This window comes from Cheilinus undulatus, linkage group 14 (assembly GCF_018320785.1).
Source record: "Cheilinus undulatus linkage group 14, ASM1832078v1, whole genome shotgun sequence".
Taxonomy (NCBI): Eukaryota; Metazoa; Chordata; class Actinopteri; order Labriformes; family Labridae; genus Cheilinus; species Cheilinus undulatus.
In genome coordinates, this window is record NC_054878.1 from 4,643,002 (window position 1) to 4,662,533 (window position 19,532).

The 19,532-nt window shown below is 40.6% G+C and overlaps 1 non-coding gene across 1 annotated transcript; it reads left to right on the plus strand.

Moving 5' to 3' along the window:
• Positions 1 to 1,685: 1,685 nt before the first annotated feature.
• LOC121522022 lies at positions 1,686 to 1,804 on the plus strand. The gene has a single exon (XR_005992946.1). It is a non-coding gene; the product is annotated as a 5S ribosomal RNA (ribosomal RNA).
• The last annotated feature ends 17,728 nt before the right edge of the window (positions 1,805 to 19,532 follow it).

Here is a 19,532-nt window from a genome sequence, read left to right on the forward strand (position 1 = left end):
CCTAAAAACCACCGGCAGTCTGCAGGCGTGTCACCGGGGGCCGAAAGGCCCAGACAAAGGAAATACCGCTGACCTTGGCTGCTGAGCCACGTGTTTGTGTCGACATGTGTTGCTACACTCTGGCTGCGTCCCTCTTCAGCCCTGGGCTGTGGCACACTGGGTAATGTGATGAATCCGTGCCTAAATGCACATGACCGTCCATGTCAGAGGTTTCAATAAAGTTTTAATAACACGTGTGCATGCTGCCTTTTTATTATGTCCCTCTATAAACCAACAATATGGAGAGAATTTTAATCCAGTATTTCAACACTCTGCACACCTCTGGCTCCCTCGTGTGGGTGAGAAACACACAGTTGGAAAGTGCACACACACACATCCCCCTACACACAGCGCTGATCCTCCACAGACAGACAGGAGAAGGTTCAGGTCTGTTTATCCTCCAGAAGGTCAAAGCTTCATCTCTGCAGACTGATTCCTCACCTTACACTGATAACATGTTATGGTGTGTGTGTGTGTGTGTGTGTATGTGTGTGTGTGTGTACATATTTATATAAATAAATAACTTTTTAATTTTAATCCAATGTGGAATATAACAAAACAGAATTAAGCTATTAATAAAATAGAAATGTATTAAAATTCTATATATGGTACATGAATAAAAAATAATAGTGTATCATAAAATATATGGTCCTGCATCATCTTGCTTTTTAACTCTTTGCAATCTGAAGATGAGGATTGTTCCCATTTGCTGTAATGAATTACAGTATTTTCGGGATTTTTAAAAGAAAAGTGGAAAAATAAATCAATATAGAGTGAATGTACTTCAGTATTTCACGGTACATCAGCTTGTATGTCTTTACATAATGACAAGATGCTTGTGGAGGAAGACTGATCCTCATGAAGGACTGTGATGTGAGGAGGGCATGACGTGACGGGCCAGTGTTTTCGTTCTTAATGACACCAAGATGGTGCAGGACCTTACAAATAGAACAAAGTATTGACTGGGAAATTATCAGTGGTAGCTTCAAGAGGCTTCTTTCACGTTAGCTGTTAGCTGCTATAGCTGTTGCTATGTCTCGCTCTCAGACTCGTTGTATTGTCTGAATACTTCACAATGGTGTGGCATATCTTACAAGTGACTTGACACCTGGCTACGTTTGTACCGTCTTTAATGTTTTGGAAGTCATAAAAAGTCCTCATATCGGCTACATAGGCACAAGCAACAGGCTCGCTCAGACCTAAAGTGTCATGTGATCTCGTTGTCTAAGCAGAGGAGAAGAGGGAACAGTCGACTTGCTGCTTTGCTGGCAGTGCTTGCTTCCAGATAGCGGTCAGGGGGTGAAACTACACCACAAACTACCACACCAACAAAGTAAATTATCAATTAAAGAGTATCGGTACTGAATTTTAAAATATCAGTACAGTATTGCACTGCAAAATATCGTGATATATCAGTGTATTAATATTTTCTCACACCTCTAGTGATGTAAGCATTTTTCCCCCCAAATGTTCTGCTAGAAGAGGGTGCTGCTGCTTCAGCAGATTGCCAGTATTTTCTGGAGTGTGTCTCCTATGCCCACACAGTGTCATCTCCAACAAAAGAGCCAAGTTGATAAATATGTTGGGGCTAATTTTCTGCAGAGCCTGGCAGCTCTTTAAATAGTGCATTGGTACACCTGCTCGTTGCTTACGGCCATACCACCCTGAGCACACCCAATCACATCTGATCTCAGAAGCTAAGCAGGGTCAGGCCTGGTTAGTACTTGGATGGGAGACCACCTGGGAGTACCAGGTGCTGTAAGCACTTTTCCCCCCAAAATGTTCTTATACAAGAGGGTGCTGCTGGTCAACTGCTTCAGTCGTGTGAGCTGTTTCTTCTTTGTGTCCAATGCACCCTGCGCACCCTATCCCCAAAGAAAAAGCCCCATTAAAAGGCACAGCAGCCTGTTTCCGCCCAGTTTCCAGCCGGGGTCCTTTCGCGTGTTAGGTGAACGTGATGATAACTACACTACTGAAACTGACAAAACTGCACTCACAGTCATGAAAGGTGGGCTTTCACTACTTTCTGAACTGCCACTCTTCAAATGCTGGACAACTGGCCATGAAGTGGTGAGTTTCCTACCTGCTAATGACTATTCACCAAGAATGACACCACTCTCAAGCTGAGACAAGCAACGCATGATTCTACACAAGTGAGGGAAGAGCTTCCTTCAGGATAAAAACAAATAGGATTGGGACAATAAGAAAAGGGCAGGCAAAATGATCAGAAACAGACAGGTTGAGGGAAATCAGTAGTCCCTGAATATTCCTTTCACATGAAGCCCAAATCCAACACGCAAAGGGCACTCTGGGCCATGTGATGGGTTGACGGAGTGCACGTAGATGCACACTACGCGTGTGACTCCACCCACGTAGCACCCCAATGACCACATCCCCACATTTGGAGACTTGAAACCTTAAACACTGGCTGTGACTCTGGTGACCTTTGTGGACTGTGCAGCAGGTGGTATTAGGCACTGGAGCTGCTGCTTGTAGTACATTGGATACCATAGTTGGCCATGCTGGCCTCTGGATGTCTATGCATTGTTGCTACACTGAAACACAGTCATCCGGGCCTGGGTGTGCAGCAAGTTGTTTTGCATGTGTGAGTCCTCGTCAGTCTAGTGGACAGTATCTCCGCCTGTCATGTGGAAGACCAGAGTTCATTTCCCCAGGGAGACTTATGCTGTCTGTCAGCAGCTCAGCCTAGACCCATCGTCACTGGCGCTTCAAGCTGGCTCAGTAGAAACTGCCCAGAAATAGTTGTACCAAGCTTGTAGCATCAGACTCGAACCTGTCACTGCTGCCAAAGGAGCTTCAACAAAGAAATGAGCAAAAGCAGTGAGTACTTACGTACGTGCTTTATTATAGTACTGTATTTTTTAACAAATTTGCAAAAGTTTCAAACAGACTTTTTCACATGGTCATTATGGGGTGTTGGGTTTAGAATTTTGAGGCAAAAAAATAAACCATAATGGAACAAGGCTGTAACATTACAAAATGTGGAAAAGTAAATAATTTATGGATGCACTGTTGACGACACTGATATGTATATGTGTTATGTAATGAATGAATCAACAGCACAGTGAATGAATAAATGAACAGCACAGTGAATGAATAAATGAACAGCACAGTGAATGAATAAATGAACAGCACAGTGAATGAATAAATGAACAGCACAGTGAATGAAACAATGAACAGCACAGTAAATGAATAAATGAACAGCACAGTGAATGAATAAATGAACAGCACAGTAAATGAATAAATGAACAGCACAGTAAATGAATAAATGAACAGCACAGTGAATGAATAAATGAACAGCACAGTGAATGAATAAATGAACAGCACAGTGAATGAATAAATGAACGGTAAAACTGATTACATGAATGATACATATGTCATATAAAGAGGCTGAAGATTACAGAGTAAAATACCAAACAAATACAACAGCTGCACGTATCTCATAAATCCTTCCCTAAAAGTTATAGGACTATAAAGACCTAAGAAAAAAATAAATGGAATTAAAACTCAAAGATTTTTATTTATGAAACACAGTAAACAAAAATGACTAAGACTTTTTTTTTTCTTTTTTACTTATTCTCCCATCTCTTTGGGACTGAAAAGTAAAACAAGTGAAAAAAATCTTGGCTAAAATATTCACATATTTACAAAAACATCCATGAACTTCTTTGAATGGTCTGAATTTATGCCGTTATTCAGAGCAGTTCCTGTCTGCTGCAGTGACACAGAGGATGGGGATGAGTATTAAAATCCAGTACTGACATGGTACTGGTACCTCGATACTTCATCTCGATACCCCGCCACCTCAGCGTGACTTCCTGTCACCCTAAATAAAAGGCATGATCTCCACTTTTCTTATCCAGTGTTCTCCAAACATCTTTCAAGGATACTCCTGTGAATCATCTACGATACCCTGAAAGCTTTAATTCACTCGACTTTCAGCACACTCTCTGTCAGTCTGAGGCATCGATTCAGGCAACAACGAGGCACCGGCAAGACCGCCATAAGTGGGAATAAAGGGGAGAGTTTCTGAGGCCCAGCCAATCTGGGGGCCGATGGGGTCAGCAAAATGTTGGTCCATTATAAAGTTAAGCTGATCTTTTTTTGTACCTGAATACTGACCACTCTTATTAAAGCAAAAAAAACAAAACATATTTTTATTCATTTGTGCTGTAGTATATAGCCCTCTCAAAAATGTAAACTCATTTTCGTAGAAAACTGAATTAAAATTGGTTAAAAATGGCTAAAATAGGTAAGAAATGGCAAAAACTGGTGGAAAAGGTGCTGACATTGGATTTTAAAAGTAGTAGAAATGGGTTTTAAGTGGAAAGAACAGGTACTACAAGTGATAAAAGGGGATTAAAAAGTGGCAGAAAAGGGTTTCAAGGTGGAAAAAATGGGTGAAAAATTTGGTGAGATGGTATTTATGTGGGAAAACGTGGTATAAACTGGCAAAATGTGCTTTAACAAAGAGTGAAATGTGGTTATAATGGGCAAAAATGGGTGTAAAAAGAGGTAAAAGGGGGTTAAGAGTCACAATAATGGGCCAACAGAGGCAACAATGAGCAGAAAAATGACAAGAATTAGTTTAAAAGAGTGAAAAACCAGCAGAAAAAGGTGGTGTAAAGAGTTAAAAATGGACAAAAATTGGTTTGTTAGTGGCAAAATGGGTTAAAATTGGCCAAAAAAAAAAAATTGGTGGGAAAAACTGATGAAAATGGGTTAGATTTGGAAAAAAAAAGGGGGAAAAAAAAGGTAAAAATTTGGTCCAAATTGTGCAAAAATGGATGAAAACCGGTAATTAATAGGGGCAAAATTTGGTGGGAAAAGAGGTTTAAAAGAGGCAAAAATAAATACTGTCAACACGTTGAACCCACAACAGCGCTGCTGATCAAACACTAATGCACTGATATCAATAAATCAGAACTGGGAGGGACATTCTCTGGGTTTGTCAGGAGTCCGGCCTATCCGAGGATTAAAGCACTAATTTTTCACAGTATGTAAGACAGAAATGACGTGGAAACTTTTTGGCTCTTGATTTCACAGATATGTTAAAAATGCTCGAGGTGAAGCTCCCTCTTGATCCTTAAATGAATATTTTCAGGTCATTCAAAAACCTTTAAAAATCCTCTTTAGATGTGTAGTCCAGGTGAAGTGTTCTGTGGTCTGATTCAAATATGACTTAAAGAAATGAAGATGACAGATTCTAAAAAAAAAACAAAAAAAAAAAACATATTTGATCAGATCTGGGCTCCTTTCTGCCCGTCTGAGCCAGATTAGTCTGGTTTTATCCTTATACTGAAAAATGTTTCTCACATTGGGATAAGAAGTTAAAAAGTTCAATGTTTGATAAGACTGACTGTGTCTCTGAGAGGACCCCCATGTGGTCCCCACAGACGTCCACAATGTCCAACGTCTCCATCGCCTTCACTGAGACAGCAGGCAGTCATCAGTAGTCCTGGGAATCTGTCTGGTTTGGACCTGGAGAGAGAAATCAGAAAACCACTCTTTAAATCAGTAAAATCACTGATAGCTTTTTATGAATGACATCATGCCAAACAGTCTAAATCCTCCATGAAATACAGATGTGTGCAGTACCTTATAGTAGCAGTAGAGGGCAATGTCGTATATCAGCAGACCACCAATCAGGACCACACATCTGATGATCAGGTCTATCAGAGGGGCTAAAACAGATTTAAATCATCACATTTGATCAGAGGACTCACACAAAGTCACCTCAAATAAGTGAAGGCCTTTCTCAGTGACAGTCAGGTGTCAGATGTTCACTGTTTGACCCAGATTATCTGAGAAGTTACCTCCGACAGCGAGAGAGAGAGTCTGGCTCTCTGAGGAGAAGTTCTGGGAGAAAACATGGAGGTGATAAACACAGCTGTACCGCCCTCCGTGGCTCTGGTCTGCAGGAGGAAACAGGAAATGGGCAGAATGGCTGACGGCTGTCAGGGTGTAGCTCTGTGTTGTGACGGAGTCAGAGAAGAGGAGCTGGAAATATCCTCCTTCATACTGAGGTTTGATGGAGCATGTGATGTTGAAGCTATAGCCAATGAGGGCCTGGTAGCCCTGCGGCGTGGCCTCAGAGACCCCGTCAGTGGAGGAAGAGAAGGCGATGGTTGGCTTTACCAGCAAATCTGGAGACACAGAAGGACATAATCAGCAGACAGCAGATGACAGAAGACAGAAACACTGAAGGTCAGATTTAAACATGAAACTATGAAGTAAAGAACAGAGTAGAGCAGGGGTTCTCAAACTTTTCAAGCTTTGACCCCAAAAATAAAGGTGCCAGAGACCGGGGACCCCCACTGTACCTGAGGCTGGTTGAACACAGGCATGAACATTCAAGAACAGTCGTGTGGAGACGAGGCCGACCGTAAAGAGGAGAACTTTCTGAGACCCCCCCAAACTGGGGCCCATGGAGGCCAGCAAAATCATGGTCCATTATAAAGTTAAACTGATCCTTTTTTTACCTCAATAATAACCACTATTATAAAAGTAAGAAGTGTATTTTTTATTATGTTTTTGCAATAGTATATTGCCCTCTAAAACATGTAAATCCCTTTCCTTAAATACAGAATTATAATGGGTTAAAAATGGTTAAAATGGCTAAAATTGTCCAAAAATATGGTGTAATGGGATTTTAAAAGAAGCACAAATGCATTAAAAGTGTCAAAATACTGGCAAAAAGCAGACAGTGGAAAGGGTGGTTAAAGGGGTTAACAGTGGCAATACTGGCTCAAAAGTGGCAGAAATTGATGGACAAGGTGGTGAAATGGGAGTGGAATAATTTTGTTTAAACTAGCAAAAATTGAATAACTGAGGCAGAAAGTGGCAGAAATGGGTAAAAACTAGCAAAAATGAGCATAAAAATTGTGATATTTTATTAAAAATTGCAAAAATGGGCATATAAAGTGCTGGAAAGGGTATATAGTGGCAATCAGCAGAAGCAACAACAGGCAGAATGTGGCAAAAATTGTTTTAGAAGTGGCAAAAACAGACAAAAAAAGTGGTGAGTAGGGTTTTAAATGTGACAAAAGTGTCTTTAAAGTGGAAAAGTGTGCAGAAAAGGGGGTGAAACTGGAATAAATAGGCAAAAATGTGTTAATAGTGAGAAAATTGGTGGGATAAAGTCATGAAATGGGTTAAAATGGTGGGAAAAGTTGTTTAAAAGAGGCACAAATAAATACTTTAATAGTTACAGTAATAATTGATATCATCAATAAACATTAACGTTACTTTGATTTCAGCATGAATCTCACCAAAAGACTTAATTTTACATTTAACTAATGTTGCATGTTTCTAAAAAAATGGGTAAAATAACAGTTTAAAATCATTCAAAAATTATTCTCGATTTCCTAACCACATGTAAGACTGCAGCGACCTTTGACCTCCAAAAGCTAAAATAGGATGAGTTCATTGTTTAACATTCAGAGTTTTCTATTCTGCTGTCTGGTGTGTTTATGATGTGAGAACAGAGGAGCTCAGTTAAACTGTTGTGATGTAATTGTTTGATTTTTGACCACAGGTTTAGAGATTTAGCTGGAAAACTGGGATTTGTGTTCAGAGTTTTGAGAAAAGGGAGGAAGAGTTTGAGAAATGTGTCTGAGATATTGAGAGAAACTGTAACTGCTGTTCTGTAATTGATGTTTCTTGTATGTATCCCAGCTTTTAAGTGAGTCCCCCTGTGTTAGATGTGTTTAGTAGTCTTGTTGCTCTGGATTAGATAAAGGTGTCATGGTTGATGTTGCACACACACATATCTACATACAGGTATCCATAAACCTCATGCATTCAGGGTTTTTTCTTTTTGTTATTTTGTTATTTTGGTGTTTGTTACTGTGTGTATGCTGCGTATTATTACATCAGTAATACCAAATTCAGATGTGATGTTTAGTATTACCTGAGCAGATCACCTCAAGGCCCACGTCGCTATCAAAGGGTCCCTGATCTAAACACTCAAACAGAGAAGATGCTGTCTGGACACAGGAGGGCTCGATGTGCCACGTTGGTCTTGTGTTATTTTGCTTCACTGCTCTTGTTGAAACAGCAGAACCACATTTCAGCATGTTACACACTACATCTGCAGACCCCTGGTCCCACTCAGAGTCAAATAAAGGTTGCCACTCGTCCATGTGTTTAATCTCCAGTGATCCTGCACACCGGCTGGGCTCTCCCACCAACCTGATGTAATCTGGATCTAAACATGGACAAGAACAGAATTATTAAAGGAAGTGAACTAGTGAGTCAAATCAAAGCTGAGTCTGCTCTCTTACTTTCACAGGAGAGTCCAGCAGCTCTACCAGGTGAGCAGGTGTGTCTAGGTGAACCAGATCCTCCACAGTCCAGGAGAGCAGACTCGTTACCTTCACACTGGAAGTCTCTGGTCCAGAATAGAGCGTCCACCTCTCCAAACATTGTCCCCTGGATGACTAAGGGAGCCCCACAGCCAATCTCTCTACAGACCACCTGAGCACCCTGCAGGTCCAAGTCCTCTTCACACACTGGGGACCAGATCTGGTCAGACCTCACCTCCAGTCTGCCTGAACAGCGATCAGTATCGTTCACCAGTCTGACAGAGTCTGAGGATATTTCAGGAGAGAGAGTGAGACAAAATGAGCTGATTTAAGATGTTTTTTTTAATTTATAACTCACAGGAATCACTTCTTTCATCCGGATTCATTTCCAGTTATATTACAAAATTGCACAGACTTTGGATTTCTTGTTAGGACTATTTGTAGTTTTATTCTGATTTTGTGAGTGGGTATGTCTAGTAAAGAGTGCGTCACACTAAACAGATGTTGGAAAAAGGCTTTTAATTTACTCTAACTCATAGTAGAGTAGTATGTGTTGATATACCTTATATTCATACAGAAATTAGATTTTTTTCAAGACCACCTGAAGACAAACGCACCAGCTGCCACTGCTTTAAGCTCATTTACTGTCTGTTCTCAGATCAGATGTCAGTATGGTTGTTTAAAGATGTCTGCTTTGACTTGTAGTAATGTTTGATGGAGAATGATGATATAACATGCTCAATTAAAATGTTTCTTTTTTTCTTTTTTCAAAGCCCAGCATCTCTACCCTTCCTAACTTCTCCACTTCTCCACCTGCAATTTCCACCTACAACGGCCATGCTGTGCTCTGCAGCACCACGGTTTTACTTCAATCAAAGGCGGACAACCTTAAAGGGGACATATTTTACCCTTTTAAGACAAGTTTATATTGGTCTCAGAGGTCCCTAAAACATGCCTGTGAAGTTTATTGCTGAGAAAACACTCCACTGTTGGATTTTTGCATGTCTAAATTCCCCTCCATTTCAGCCTTTCTCAGGACAAGCTGTTTCTGTGGCTTTAAATGATAACTAGCTGTCTGACTCCGCCCCTGACCACACCCCTCTCAGGAGATGGATGCAGTACTCCTGATGTTACAGACACTTTTATCCTAAGTTTAGCGCCTGCCTCAGTCTCCCAGACCATAATCAGCAGGGTAACCCACTGAGCTATCCAGCATCTCAGCTGGTAGCTGAGAGGATCAGCAGAGGAGGGTGGAACTTTCCTCCAAGTGGAGGAGGGCCAACCAAACCTGGGGGCGGGTACTTACTCCCCATGTGAGGTCACTAGGTGTAAAATCTGAGAACGGCTTGTTTCAGCACACATTATCTGAAAGGTGGAGAAAGAGAGGGGGAGAGGGAATGGATGTTTCTGGTACTTGAGGGGACTGTGGACAGGCCAGGGACACATATTTGTGTTGGAAAAGCCTGGAAAAGTGATTTTTACATAATATGTCCCCTTTAAGGCACTGGAGGCGTGTCTAGAGCTGCACAACGAAGAGCGGCCCTGATCAGCTTAAGACAGGAGGGCAGAGATCACTGTTCACACAGGAGTAGTATTTAGCCTTTAGGGTTGGTTATCATTCATTCCAACATGGTTCCAGGATTTTATTGCTTCCACCATGAAATTAGGAAGATTAAAGGTCAGTGTTTGCTCAAAAGATCTGTGGTTTTCTGACGTTTTACCTACTTTTCCTTGTCAATGGCGCTGTTGTAGCTCTGTGTCCCACTGACCTTCCGGTGACCTTTTGCTCTAATTGCAGGATAAGACGTGCTAGAGTCCATACATTGTGTTGTGTTTTGATACTCTATGCTTTTGACTTCCTGTTTGGATCTTTCTGATCCACAGGAACTGATGAGGTTTGGCTGCGCACAGCACTGAAAATAGACCTGAAGTGTATCTCCAATGAAGCAAGCGTTGTGGCGTTTCAGGGACACGCCGCTGCAGGAGCGGAGTGGAACTGCTCTGAGTGACTGGAAAGGGAGCGATTTGCTCCACCATATGAATAGCCGCATAGCTGCTGTAAGTGGAAATTGGAGGAGTTAAGGCGTCTTAGATGAGTTAATTAACATATAAGGCTCAAACAAAAAAAGAGACCAGAAACGTAGGAAAGGACATAAACAAACGGTCTGAGTTATTTAATGCATTTTAAAAGGCAATCAGTTAATACATGAAATCGATGAAATAGAAACAGCTGTAGGCGCCGGCCAAAATAACCAAAAGAGGGTGGTGGACATGGCTAACCTCACAATGGGCCATTGGCCCAGCCACCACCTCTAACTAAAACGACCTAACCAAAAATACTCTGGTGAACTACAGCCAAACTAAAACAACAAAACCCGGAAATCTAAACATCCATGGGTGAAATTAACTAACTGGGGAGAAGAAACGCTTGAAAAACGAACTAATAAATCAATGAAAAGAGAAGGTTAAACAAACAAACCTCTTCACACGTTTGTCTGGGTAGTGTGTGTGGCCCTCTGCTCCTCTCACCTGCCAATCTAAATACTTCCCTCCTCCAACTGCAGGAGGTGAGACTTTCCTGACTTCTCTGAGTCTCTGCAGCTGCAGACTGCTCTCTCACCGGGTATCTGTACTCGCTGTTTGGCGTCTGAGAGAAGCATCTGAGTGGCGCCAAATGTTGCTACAGTTAAAACATGAGGAGCTCAAGATACATCGCTGTGAGTGAACAAAGCTGCACAGGTTGAGAAAGAGGCGCTCGCCAGAATGAAATGAAAGGAACACACATGTCAGTCTAGCTGCATCTCCACGCTTGTCATTCGAGTTAGCATAGCAGCTAGCTTCTCCTGTACTGCAGAAATGTCTTTCCAGGTTTCTCAAAGTTTTCATTCACTCATTTCTGTGAAGTTTCTAGTCTGGTCCTCAGCTTTTGAAGGAGCTCAATAATCATAGCCTTGTAGGAGAATTAGCCGTGTTTGCGCCTGTTCATGGGTCAGAGCTTGCAAAGGTACATTAGCCATGAGCCCTGAGGTTGTTGGGCTGTATTAGCACTTGGGTTGTGTATAATGAAAAAAGGCCAGCTAAGAATATCAGCGGTATAATAAAGTACAGCAAAATTAGCTATGAATGCACTTTAGCCTGTGGTTCAGGCAGCCATCTTCAAGTAGATGTTGTTGCACGCTGTACATAAAACATTATGACAAAGGAGCAGAATGATTAGTGATACCTGAGCAGGTGATTTCCAGGCTAATGTTGCTGGTCCCACCAATTATTCTCACACAGTGCTCTAACATGGATTTAGACTGAACACAATCAGGGTTGATCCACAACCCAAGTTGGTTTAAGGGTTCCTTTATCAGTCTGGTTGAAAGAGCAGAGCCACAGTGGAGTCTCCGACAAATCTCAGCTGTTTTCTTTAGGTCCCAGGAAGGCTTCTCTAGCTTCACTGGTAGCCAAAATCCACGGTAGTTCAACTCTAATTTACCAGAGCAATTACTGGGTCCTCCCACCAACCGGACTTCTTCATCAGGGTCTGAACAAAGACAAGGAGATAGTTAAGACAAGACAGAAGAAGTCTATTCCACCTGTTCTCCAGAAAATCTAGAGTAAGTTTAGTCCTACAAAAGTCAAACCTCAGCCCCAGTCAGCTCAGCTTTAAATTTTCCCATTAATTCTGACCCAGACACACAGAATCTTCAACACTGTAATTCTGATGACTTCTAGCTCTAACGCCACAGAAAAACAAATATGCCTCTAAAGTATCATAAGCTGTATGGCACAAACATTTTCTCCACCTCTATTAAAACAAAACTGAAGTTGTATTTTTATTCAGTCAGAGCAAACAGACCTCAGATAAACTTGGTGACTAGTTAGCATGCCTCATTCTAAATCTAAAACAACTACAGAGAAATATTTAACACATCTTTTACCCTTTTCCTTTTCCTTCAGGATCAATAAAGAATATATCTATCTTTAATTTGGTTTCAGAAGGTTAAGGTTAGGTCTGTGAATAGATTAAAATGTTTCATTGCAATTAATTGCAGAATTTTTGTAGTTAATCACAATTTATCACATCCATTTTATTGCATTTTAAAATTCCACTTTTTTACATTCAAAACTGCTTTTGTTTGGTTCTACTGTCTTAAACTGAGGCTTATTGACTTCCTGTTTGGACGCAGAGCTTTAACGGGTAGACTGAAGATCATAACATGAACTCAACCAGAGAAAAAGGAATATGTTTTGTGTTTAACTGGAAATAAGGGAACAGTGAAAAGATAAATGTTTGACAATGTGAGGTTCAGAAAACTTCTGACTTGTCCACTGAGCTGTCTCTGAGTTTTAAAGGTGAAATTAAGGAGCAGTAGTGGACTTATTTCACATGACTGTGGCTGCAGGGAAACACTGAGGTGGCTTAAAGTGTAATGGAATATATAATAAAGCATAACTAAGACTAAGGTCGTTTTCACACATGATAATCTGGGAGACGGAACCCATTTTGGAACAAAAATTGCATCATTGCTGCACTTTCCTTTGGTTTGGTTTGCATTTACACTGCTCTCTTTGGTCAAGCAGACTAAACCGTCTGAACACCTACAATCTCTGCCCACTAGGGGCGCTGTCGCCACGAACAAGCGGTGACCAAGAAGATAAGAAGGCGTAGAAGAAGATGAAACTCTTTCCGCCGGTCATTTCTTCCCTGTCTTGTGGTTTCTGCTCTTGCATTATGGGAATTATTGCATTATGAGAAGCCAGCAAGGTGGTGAGCTGTCCAGCATGTCGTCCTTTACAAGAGACGAATAAATCAGCAAGAACTACGACGTGTTGTTATGGATACACAGACGCTAAGCGAGGTATTGACATGTATTTGAGCGTATTAAATCACATATAAATCTGTTTATCGTTACAGTTTATGCCTCTTCCTGCCTTTGGTTCACAAGTTGGTCTGCTTTGCTTTCACACCTCTAACAAACCGCACCAGGGTTCGTTAGGAAGCAGACAGAGACCCCCTGTTTGAAGCGGACGAGAGTCTGCTTGTTTGGTCCACACCAGAGTTCGTGTGAGCTTTCACACCACTCGAAACAAACCGGACTATCCGGGGACACGGACCAGAGTTTGTTTAAAGTGGACAAAACAGCTCTGGTGTGAATGCGCCCTCAGACAAATAAGTGCACCAACTGTGGATCTGAGTTGATGAATGTAATTGATCTTGACAGGCTTAGTTTAAAATAATTATGATTGAGCCAGACTAGAAACTCTCATTCTTCCATCTAGCAACTGGTCCAAGAAGGTGGTGCCAGGCTCCTGTCTGGTTTTGGTGAGGGAGATCAAGTCTTCCATCCTTCCTTCAGTGTTAAATTCGTCGACTAAAACTATGACTAAAATGTTTGTCAACAGCCTTTTTTTCCATGACAAAAACTAGACTAAGACTAGCCGAAGATATCTGTGATGACTAAAACTGACAAAAAGTTTAGTTTTTGTCAAGATGACTGAAACTAGACTAAAATGTAATGTAGTTTTCATCAGACATTCAAAGTCTGTGATATTTCTCTACCTTGGGTAATTCTTCAAAAACAATGTAGCTGTATCTCTTCTGTCTCTCAGCTGTGGAAAGTAGGGACCCAGGTTTAGCAGGGTGCAGAGAACACACTATCATGATTTGGTACCAGATTGAGGCAAGAGAATAAATGCTTGGACTAAAAGTAAAGACTAAAATGTGAAGACTTTTTAAGGACTAAAACTAGAATAAAATGTTTTCTTGAATGAAAACTATACTAAAACTAAAAAGGTTAGAAATGACTAAAATGTGACTAAAACTGTGACATGTAATCAAAAAACTGGGACTAAGACTAAAATTAAAAATAGCTTTCAAAATGAACACTGCCCTACTTTATTTGTGTTATGAAAGCTTTCAACTTATTAGTTTCATTTTTTTTTTTTTTTTAAGGTTGTTTCAGGTCGTTTTAGGGCTGTACGGCGGCGCTTCCAACAGCAGACACCTCTGCAAGCTCTGCTCGTTTTCTGCCAATCAAAAAATCCCTCCTCTACATTGTCTCCATCTTTTTCCATTTTTCTTTATTTCTTGCCAATCAAATCCGGCCTCTTCGCCATTCCTTACCAATTCAAAAATTAACACCGCTCCAACTTCAGCCTCTGCAGAGTTCGACCAATCAGACGTTGCTAATACAAAACAGGAAATGGAACACAGACGCTGCTCTCAGCAGTTTTCACTCTGAGGAAACTGAACATTATTCATATTTTTCTGCGGTTACTTAAAACTTTAAAGTCATCTGTGTTTAGTTTGCCTATTGCTCCTTTGAGTTCTTTTTTTTACCCCAAAATCTGTCCTGTGTTTGATTTTGCAACTTTGAAACAAAAACTTCTGATGTGATTTCATGAATTAAACATCATTAAATTCATAAAGTTTGCTTTAGCTGTATATGATGTGGTATATTTAACTGTTAACTGTGTGACGGACTGATGTAAACTTTAGTCTGTGTACAGTTAGTCATGTGATTATTTAATATTTATGTGTGCCTTAGTCAGCTGGTGTAGAAATTGTGCCTTCCAACACTATTTTCAGTGACTGGCATATTTGATTGTGAATGAATGTAACTGAAGCAACAATAAACCTTTACCTGAGCAGGTGAGGCCAACAGCTCTACCAGGTGGACAGGTGTTTCCAGTCAGCCCTGAGTCTGGACAGTTCAGGAGAGCAGACTCGTGGCCTTCACACTGGAACTTCTTACTCCAGAATGGAGCCTCCACTTCTCCAAACATTCCCCCCCTGAAGGCTGAAGGAACCCCACAGCCAATCTCTCTACAGACCACCTGAGCACCCTCTAGGTCCAAGTCCTCTTCACACACCGGGGACCAAGTCTGGTCAGACCTCACCTCCAGTCTGCCTGAACAGCGATCAGTCCCGTTCACCAGTCTGACAGAGTCTGAGGATATTTCAGGAGAGAGAGAGAAAGAACTTTATCAGAATCTAAAATCAGTCTGTTCCTCTCACAGGTAATCCTGTCACTAGCTCAGCTGGAGGAGGATGGTAATAGGTTGAGAAAAGCAGCCAGTATATCAGTGAAAGACGTGGAGAAAAGAAAGGACACTGACACTGAAGCTGTGTCTTTGGTGTTCATGTAGAAAAAAACCTACAAGATCAGATGAGCAATAATGGAAGGAATGACAGGAAAGTGACAAAAATCTAGATAGGGTCACATAGATCAGGGCGACATACATAAAAGAATTAGAAACTGCAGCAGTGAGAATATCAAACAAAGAGCAGTGGGCCTCATTCACCAATATTATCTTAGAATTTTTCTTAAATTTGTTCTTAACAAAGTTTCTGAGAGAAACCTTCAATGACATGATTTTAAAAGCGCTGTGTTGTTCACACCCCTGTGATTGAGTTCGATGATTGCCAGGTCCTGATTAGCTGGAAGCACCTGTATGTTCCTGCTAGTTAGCATAGAGACACACCCCTTTTATGCCCATATAAGGGCATGAGACTGCAGCACCACAAAGGCGTGAGAGGAGAAGTAGCAAGATGTCAAGGAAACTGTAATGACAACTGCTCTCTGTACTCCAAACATAAGAAATACTTTGATTGTTCTAAAGTGGATGTAAAGCTGCTCGAAATGAAACCAAAAAAAGCACAACTCAGTTATTTCTAGTACATGTTAACTTGGATAATAACCCACGATTTCATCAGACACGACATGCAGAATTAAACATCAGTGAAGTCTGGCTCAGTTGGAATGAGATGTGAATGTAAACACACCCTTGCAGCTTGTTCACATTTTCTCAGTAAACGGTGGAAATCATCAGAATCAAGGCAATAAATGCTCTGTTATGACTGACCTCATGGAGTTGTAATTTGCAAGATTTTGCAAGATGAGTTGCTATGGCAATAAAAGTCCTCTGTCACCTCAACACTGTGTATCTGCTTAGTGTGAGCCTGTTAATCCTCCGAGGTGTACGTAGATGTGTAAATAGAAAAAGGGAGATCGCTGGCATTTAAAAAAAACTTCATGGTGGCAGAATGAACTATTTTGCAGATTTTAAACATTGACGATCTTCACTTAGGTCGTGACCCAAGTGGTTGCCATAGTGGCTGCTTGTTCCTCCTCCTCCTTGGAGGGCTTACAAACCAGCTATGTGCTAATTGTATTATGGCTCTCATTTTGGTAGTTATTATGCTGAGAAGAGGATATCTGACAAAGATGTTTATTTTTTTAATGAATTTTGGATTTTCAGCTTCCACACTGTGTTGACAGAATTTTCCACTATGAGGACAAAAAACTGACATTTTTCCCCCCTGGAGCCCTTTTTGGCCCCATTGTGTGTCATTCAAACCACTTATTTTCATTCTACTGCCAGTACAGAAATATGAAATCCTGTCTTTTCTTCTGTTACCAGGTCATTCAGAGGCAAAAAAAAAAAAAAAAAAATTGCACACATTGAGCATTGAGAAATTAGCATGTGTGTGTGTGTGTGGGGGGGGGGGTCTGTATATGTTGGCATAGCCAAAACACACACTGAAATCTGTGTTGAAAGAAAATGTATGGATGAAAACCAAGAAAACTGTATTTTGGTATCTCATAGCCATGTTATAAAAAAAACAAACAAACATGAATTTAATTATGATGAGAATGACTCCTGGACTCATGCCTTCAAGGTTGTAGTTTTCAGTGTTTTTCATCAATTCACTCATTTCTAATAGGATTGATTTGCAGAGCTATTGCATGATATTTCCAACAGGTTACATTATGTGGTGCAAAATGCTACTTTCAGGGTTATAGAGCTTTAGAAGGCTATAAGCCAAGTTTATTCATTTAAAAATGGTGTCTTTGCATTCCTTGACCTTTAAAACCATGTCTGCATCATAAAAATGTTTGGGAAACAAGAAGCAGCCAATCCCTGCAAATTCATTTCAGAGTTCAAAAAGTTCTTAAAATAACAACAAGGTAATATTTGTGTATCATGGTTTTATTATCTATGAACCATGTTTATTTATGGTATCCCTTTTAGGCCTGCAGGGGAGAAAGAGTGAGTTTTTGTTTAAATATTTTTTGTAATTGCTCAAAAACTATTAATTATCAAAATCAGTGTTGTTGCTAATCACTGACACATCCCAGACTGATGATCCCCACACTAATAAATACACTTTGCATTCATCAAATAGAAAATAATTAATATTTTGTTGTGGAAAAATGTGGCATTATGTAAATAATGCCAACAAAAAAGAATTCACATTTGCTATACACGATGTTGCCTGGAGTTAATGAACCAAAAAAAAAAAAAAAAGGATCTTTTCCCGTGTTTAACATTTTTAAATATACCCAGTGACCTTAAAATGGCCTTAAGGGTAAAAGTGTAATTTTTTTTCCAAAGTGGGGCCCGAGGCTTAAACTAGCACATTTGAGTAACTGCACATTTAAACATTTATCCTCTGATATCAGGACTTAAATGTTCAGAAGAGTGCTCTGGAGTGTTCTTAAGTTTTCTTTGCTGAGAACAAATCACAGCTTTGAAAACTTTGGTGAATGTCAGAATCTTTTTTAAAAGTGCATAAGAGCATTTTAGGATCAAGTTTACTCTTAGCTAGCTGAATGAGGCGTGTTATGTTTATCATAGCTTTTATGAAGTAAAATACCTGAACAGGTGATTTCCAGGCTAAACTCACTGGACACATCCTGTCTTGTCACACAGTCCATAAACGAAGGTCTAAAGTGTCTACAACTAATGTCGATCCACCACACCGATCTGCTGGAGGATTCAATAATCCTTCTTATGGAGAGAGCAGAGCCACAATCGAGTCTTCTACAGATCACTTCTGTATCCTCTAGAGTCCAGGAACGGCCCAAACGATCCACTGGTCTCCACTCTGCATCATATTTCAGCTCCAAATTACCCGAGCATTTGCTGGGTCCTTCCACGAACCGGACATCACCAGGATCTGAACAAAGACAAGGAGATAGTTAAGACAAGACAAAGGGGGTCACATCTATTTGAGCAAATCTACAGACCTCTGACCTCAGCTTTAAATTCTATTAAGTTTAATGGTCCAGAAAAAAACAAATGTTCTGAGAGTCTGACTCAAAGAATAACAAGCTGTATGGCTCAGAATTGGTTGATATTACACTAAACTGATCTCTGATAGATATTGCCATTAGTCTACATTCCTCATCCCACATGCTAAAAAAATATAGAGGAATATTTGACACATCCTTTTCTCTTTTAATATTTCTTATGAAAGTTTTTATTTATGTCTGTGTGTGCTGTTGTCAGTTGCTTCTGTTTAAAATTTGCTTTCCAACATTATTTTCAGTGATTGGCAGCTTAATTTTGTAAATGAATCTAACTGAAGCATCAATACACCTTTACCTGAGCAGGTGAGGCCAACAGCTCTACCAGGTGGACAGGTGTTTCCAGTCAAATCTGAGTCTGGACAGTCCAGGAGAGCAGACTCGTGGCCTTCACACTGGAACTTCTTAGTCCAGAATGGAGCCTCCCCTTCTCCAAACATTCCCCCCTTGAAGACTGAAGGAGCCCCACAGCCGATCTCTCTACAGACCACCTGAGCACCCTGCAGGTCCAAGTCCTCTTCACACACTGGAGACCAAATCTGGTCAGACCTCACCTCCAGTCTGCCTGAACAGCGATCAGTCCCGTTCACCAGTCTGACAGAGTCTGTGGAAATTTCAGGAGAGAAAGAGAGAACTTTATCAAAATCTTAAATTAATCCATTTCTCATGAAATCATGAGGAAGAGTTGGAAAAGATATCAGAAAATTGTTCAAGGAGAAAAGACATTTTTCTAATTTAATTTCAGATATTTTCATAAACCACATGTTATCTATCTCTTTTAGCTTCACCTGAGGTCTGTGAACAGTTTCTTTGCTTTTTTGTTGAAAAGGTTAAAAATATCATGAGACCATTTTGGTGCTTAGCCCTGCTCTGCTGTCTTGGAGCACTTTGAGCCTGAGTCCCTGTTCACTCTTAGACAGCTTAAACCTGCCTGCTGTCCCACTTATGATATTCCACCTCGTTTTTTTAGAGGCATGTGAAACCATTGGTCCTGATGTCCAACAATCATTAACAGCAGTGTTGCTTCAGGCATTACTATAAAACAAGCTGTGATGGAACCTCTGATTTAAAAACTGAATTTGGA